Source organism: Rana temporaria, chromosome 2, assembly GCF_905171775.1.
Source record: "Rana temporaria chromosome 2, aRanTem1.1, whole genome shotgun sequence".
NCBI classification, from domain to species: Eukaryota; Metazoa; Chordata; class Amphibia; order Anura; family Ranidae; genus Rana; species Rana temporaria.
In genome coordinates this window covers 170,547,034-170,553,485 of record NC_053490.1, presented here as the reverse complement: position 1 = coordinate 170,553,485, position 6,452 = coordinate 170,547,034, and positions in this window count along the sequence as shown.

Below are 6,452 nucleotides of genomic sequence, written 5' to 3'. Positions count from 1 at the left end.
GCTTGTCGAAGCTGTTCTCTCTCCAACTTTTGCCTTTCAGCCTGGTGGAATCTGCCCCCTTCCGTGAATTCGCACAATGTGCTGTACCACAATGGCAGTTTCTCAGTCACTACTACTTTTCACGTAAGGCCATTCCATCTTTCTACCATCACCTGGAAGGGAATGTTCTGGCATCGTTGGGCAAGGCAGTCAGCCGTAAAATACACCTTATTGCTGACACATGGTCCAGCAAGCAGGGGCAGAGACGATATATTTCATTCACAGCACGCTGGGTAATGCTGTTTGCAATTCGAAAGGATGCAGGACAGGGCTTAGTGCTGCAGCTTGTTGTGCCCTCCTCTGCAGAATTGTCCTATGCACATCAGGTACCCCCTAAGCATTCAAAGGGCTATTCCCAGAGTCAGGCTAAAAGTTGGCATGCAGTGCTTCAGCTGGTGTGTTTAGGGGACAGGAACCACATCGGAGGATTCTGGCATTCGAAGAAGAGGAAGAAATGCGTCAATCTGTAAGCGATGGCTTTGCAACCCCAGGACCCTTGGGAAGCAGTGCGTGGATGGGAGGAGTCTGCTTCTCAAGCCTCGGAAAATTTGAGGCGCATGGGCAACCTCATGCTTCAAAGCCTGCAAAAGGACCCAAGAATTTGTGGTATAAAGGAGATGGATGATTACTGGTTGGCAACCCTCCTTGAACACCATTATAAAGGGGAGGTCTCAGAAATCATCCCATCCCCACAGACAGTGCAGAAAATAAAATCTTGTGGACATGTTAAAGAGGATTTTATTGAATGTTTTTCCTGACTCCCGTAGGTTACAGTGTCATGGAAAACGTTGTTTTGAATCTTATGTCGGTCAAGAGAGGAGCTTTGGAGAAGGCTTCTGTGTGAGGCATTTCAGATTTTTTTTTTAGTCCTTGTCGCCCATGGCTATCGGCTTCAACATCCCATGGGCAGCGTCTGCATGACATGGTGGACGATTACCTTGCATTCAGATAAAAAAAACGTCCGATTTTACAACTCATTTAATGAAAATAGTTCATGTGACACTAATATTGCATGTGATAAGCCTTAGTGAATTGACCCCATTGTCACCCTACTCTGATAGTGGTTCAGATCTAGGTATATGGATTCCAAGACAGTGGGGTAAGTACTGTACATAATTTCTCCAACAAGAAATACTCAAGCTGTACAGTGCCAACAAAGAGTACCCAGCTGAATTACACTGAAAGCGGCCAGGAATTCTGGCAATTTCTATTATACACAATAATGTTACCTACAGCCAGCATGATATATAGGAAGCTGTATGTCACCTCTAGAACTTTACCTTACAGCCTATGTTCAACATGCAGAAAACTTGAATAATAAAATATACACGTATTTCCTTAACAAATTACTATGCATATTAATAGTTATGGGATATTTAATGTGTAGCTTCATTTACTTTCTCATCTTAATTCCACCTTGGTATAATTTGTTTTCCTTTTGGTTTGGTTCCTATAAAAAGTTGACCTAACATCTGCCTTCACGTGATCCTTGTAAAAGGTGAGTAATAATACACAGAGTAATGTGTCATGCAGTGATGGAAGCTAGCCATGGGACTACTAATGCTGCCAGATACCGCTGTCTCTGTTGTGCAATTCCAGGAGGCGTGTACTTTAATTCAAGGTAAAATACGGTATGCGCCGACATGCCTTAAGTATCACTGGTTAGGTTACTGTGCAAAATTTTACTTTTAAAATACGATTTTTTATTTACCTGTAAAATCCCTTTATTGGAGTACAGTATATTACGGGAAACAGGATGAGAATCTTAAATTATAGGGGTTGTAAAGGTAAATGTTTTTTTCACCCTAATGCATCCTATGCATTAAGGTGAAAAAACATCCGACGGTACCGCCCCCCCCCCCCCCCCGAACCCCCATTTTACTTACCTCACCCCTCGAAATTCCCACGCGCATCCTCGTGATCCTCTTCGGTTCCCAGCCTGGCCGTTGATTGGCTAGGCTGGACGGATTGATAGCAGCGCAGCCATTGGCTGGCGCTGCTGTCAATCACATCCGATGACGCAGATGAATCTCCGTGAAATCAACCAAGTGGCTTACGCATTGGACCATCTTTCTAGCCTACATATTTCTAATGTATTCCATTTCTCCTTATTAAAACCTTTGGTGTGCAACCGCTTTACCACCTCGGTACCATCTCCTCGCCCGGTTCAGGTTGAGAATCATGACGAGTACGAGATACAATCGATCATCGACTCCCGTATGTTCCATGGGCGCATACAGTACCTGGTTCATTGGAAAGGGTACGGTCCAGAGAAACGCTCTTGGGTCTCATCCTCAGACGTTTTTCATAGACGTTTTCCCCTCAAGCCCGGTGGCCCTCCGAGGGGAAGGGATCGTTAAGGACGGGGTACTGGCATTGTTTAAAAGCATTGTGTAATTTGCCTGCCGCTGCGTTTTAACAACTTGCCGACCATGCTATTGCCAAAGGTTGGATACAGCACGTTTGTCCAGTCCTGGGAGGGTGTCTATTGACGCCCCCTGTGTGTGCTCTGTGATTGCTGTGTCTGTCGGGCACAGCTGATCACAGATCGAGGTAAAATGCCTTTTACCATGTGATCAGCTGTGTACAATCACAGCTGATCACATGTAAACAAATGCCAGCTATCGGCATTTCCTTTCCCTAGCGCTGTCACTGTAGGAGGTAGGGAACGACGACGACCACCAATCCTGCGACAGGGCACATTTACACTGATAATCAGTGCCGACTCATCAGTACACATCAGTGAAGAAGAAAAATAACTTATTTGCAAGATTTTATAACCGAAATATAGGAAATGTTTTTACAAAATTGTGGTCTTTTTTCGTTTGTATAGAAAAAGAAAACTGTGGTGAATACCACTAAAAGAAAGCTTTATCTGTTTCAGAAAAAAAAAAAATAACAATCTCATCTGCGTAAACTGTTGCATGACCGCACAATTGTCATTCAAAGTGTGCACTGAGAACTGAAAATTGGCCTGGGCGGGATCCTTGGCACGGGAAACTTTTTTCCAGCATGAAACATAAGCACAGGGTGGTGGTGCGTACGCAAACGCAGCTCACAGAGCCACAATACTTTGAACCAGTCCTTGCATATCATTGAAATATCAATTATCTTATGATGGCCATACACTAGACAAAACATTTTTGAAAATCTGTCATTTGGAGTTTGTTTATCGTCTAGTTAATGGGCACAGATCGAAAATCAGTTGTGACGTTTTTGAGACAAAAAAAAAAAAAATCAAAGGAAAAGTTTGGCCGAACGGACGATGAATTGAAAGGTTAAAGGGGTTGTAAAGGAATGTTTTTTTTTTTGTTTTTTTTATAATAAGCATCCTTTACCTGCAGACATTCCTCTTTTCACTTCCTCATTGTTCGTTTTTGCTCAGAAGTTGCTCTATTTCTTCTCTGTTCACTTCCTGCTTGTCTGATTGTTACTGACCACCGTGAAGGGAGGCTTTACTACGGTGGTCAGTAACGTGCTCACCCCCTCCTGGGAACTACATCTGTGTGGCAGGACGCTCTCTACGTGTTAGAGACTTCAAGGAGGTGTGAATTACTGGGTGTGCCGCAATGCATACTGGGAAATGTAGTTCTTACATGAACGAACGATGCAAACCAGGAAGTGAATGAGAGAACAGAAACTAGAATGCCGGAGGTGATATAGATGAAGGAATTTAATAGGTATTTACTCGTTTTTTAACATAATCATTACACTATTCTGTCAGTCTACCTTGCAGACATTAATTTTAGGCAAAACAATGTTTTCCTTTACAACTCCTTTAATGTGTTTCTCGCCTGAACAGTTTTCACTGGGCTTATGTGACAAAAACAAAATATTGATTAATTTATGTCAGTTGAATGATTTATTGATCAAATTTCAGTCATTACATGATGGCAAAATCGTTTTTCAAAAACTCGTTCAAACTATTTTTCGATAGGTGTATGGCTAGCATTCGTTTCTAATAGTAGTTTCTGTCATGTTTCAGATTTTCAGTAAAAAAATGTGCTGTTACTAAAGTGGAGTAAACACTATATGACAATAGGGTGAATGTTCCTCAGATTTTTCTCAATGTTTCATAGCAAATCGGAACCGCTGAAAGAATATGGGTACGAACATTCTTACAAATATTCTCGTACGACAAAGGCTTTTCTTGTTGTTTATTGTTTCTGATCATGCTGATTTTTCTTGTACGAAAACAGTACACATTAAATGAAAATCGTTCATTCTGTTCCCGTATGAGAACATTTTTGGAGTTTGTACCTTCGGGAATTTTCGTATGAAAATTCGGAATCGGCTGTCAAAATTTGTGTACACACCAGAGTGGATTTGATTTAAATCAAGTCGATTTAAATCTTTAGTAAAAAGGCTTGAGGGACGTGGCGGCAGCAGGTGAGTGGATTCCCGCTAACAGGTGCTGCCATGTTGGATCCGAAATGACAGGTCCTCTTTAAATCTAATGACGCGTACACACGACCGTTTTTCGGGTTGTAAAAAATTAATTTTTTTTTAATGTAATTAAAAACGATCGTGTGTGGGCTCCAGAGCATTTTTCACGATGTAAAAAATGGGCATTAAAAATTTCGAACATGCTCTAATTTTTCAGGACGTTTTCAACGTCGTAAAAAATTATCGTGTGTGGGCTCTAACGACGTGAAAAAAACGTGCATGCTCAGAAACAAGTTATGAGACGGGAGCGCTCGTTCTGGTAAAACTAGCGTTCGTAATGGAGATAGCACATTTATCACGCTGTAACAGACTGAAAAGCGCGAATCGTCTTTTACTAACACAAAATCAGCAAAAGCAGCCCCAATGGTGGCGCCATCCGAATGGAACTTCCCCTTTATAGTGCCGTTGTACGTCACCGCACTTTGCTAGAGCATTTTTTTTCACGATCGTGTGTGAGCAAGGCCGCTTTAACGATCGGGTTGAAAAAAACGTTGGTTTTTCTAGACCATTAAAAACGTCATTTTTTACAACCCGAAAAACGGTCGTGTGTACGCGGCATGAGGACTCATTCTTGCTGGTAGTTAGAATCTTTAAAGTGAAACTATAGGTTTGATTATTTAAAAAAAAAACATGTCATACTTACCTCCACTGTGGAGCTCATTTTGCACAGAGTGGCCCCCAACGCCTATCTCGGCTCCTACCATAGGGTTGCCACTTTTTTTTATAATTATAAGTGACCTGGGACACCTTTGTGCGTTCCAAATAGAATAGTAATGCAGCATACATAGTGCCTCCTCACCCTCCTATCATGCTCTGTTCCAAGCCACATTCCTGTCTGAATAATGTGTCCAGGTTTCAGAGAACCTTAAACCCGGACACATGATTCAAAACCTGGACTGTCTGGATGAATCCTGGACAGGTGGCAACCCAATCCTCCCCGCATCATATAACCCCCTATAGGAAGCGCTCTCCCAGGGGGGTTCCCTTGCGGGCGAACTCCCAAGTCCTGCATTCAATGTCAATAGTCATCGATTGCAGGACTCTGCCCCGCCATCATTGGATTTGAGTGACAGCAGCGGGAGCCAATGGCAATCTATCCAATGAAGAGCCGAGAACCACGGGCAAAGATCCAGCATAGGATGCATTAACGTGAAAAAAAAAAGGAGGGTTTAATATTTGCAAACAAAATGCAGGTTTCCTATTTAGAAGAAGGTGTCAGGCTAGTAAAACAGCGATTATCAGAACTGATTTAATCATACAGTTTGTAGTGTACATAGATTTGCAATACAATGAGATAAAGGAATATTCTGGGAACTTTGTTTTATCTCATGGTTACTGTGAAATTGTGTGAAGGCATCAATGCAGTGCATGTTATCTCAGCTTGGAGTTTACCAAAAATGTAAATATTGCAGAATATACAGCCTCATGCTACATAACTAAGCTCCATTTCATCTATATATATAAAACTCAACGTGTGTGTGTATGTATGTATGTATGTTCCAGCATCACGTCCAAACGGCTAAAGATATTAACATGAAACTTGGCACACATGTTACTTATATGTCAGCAACAAACATAGGATAGGTGGTTTAACCCTTACCCACCCTCATTTGCCATGGTCAGGGTTTTTCTTTAAAGTCCCATTCAACTCTATGGGAAATACATGTTACTTCATAACTTTCAAACGGCTGTAGATATTTCGATAACACTTGGTCACATGTTACTTATATGTCCACTTAAACTATAGGATAGTTAATTTATCCCTTAACTACCCCCATTTGTGAGGGTCTGGGTTTTTGTTTAAAGTCCCATGCAAATCAATGGGAAATGTATGTTCCCACATAACTTCTGTACGCCTGGAGATATTTCAATAATACCTGGTACACATATTACTTATATGCCAAATAAAAATATATGACAGTTAAATTAACCCTTACCTACACCCTTATATAAAAGATGGGTATATT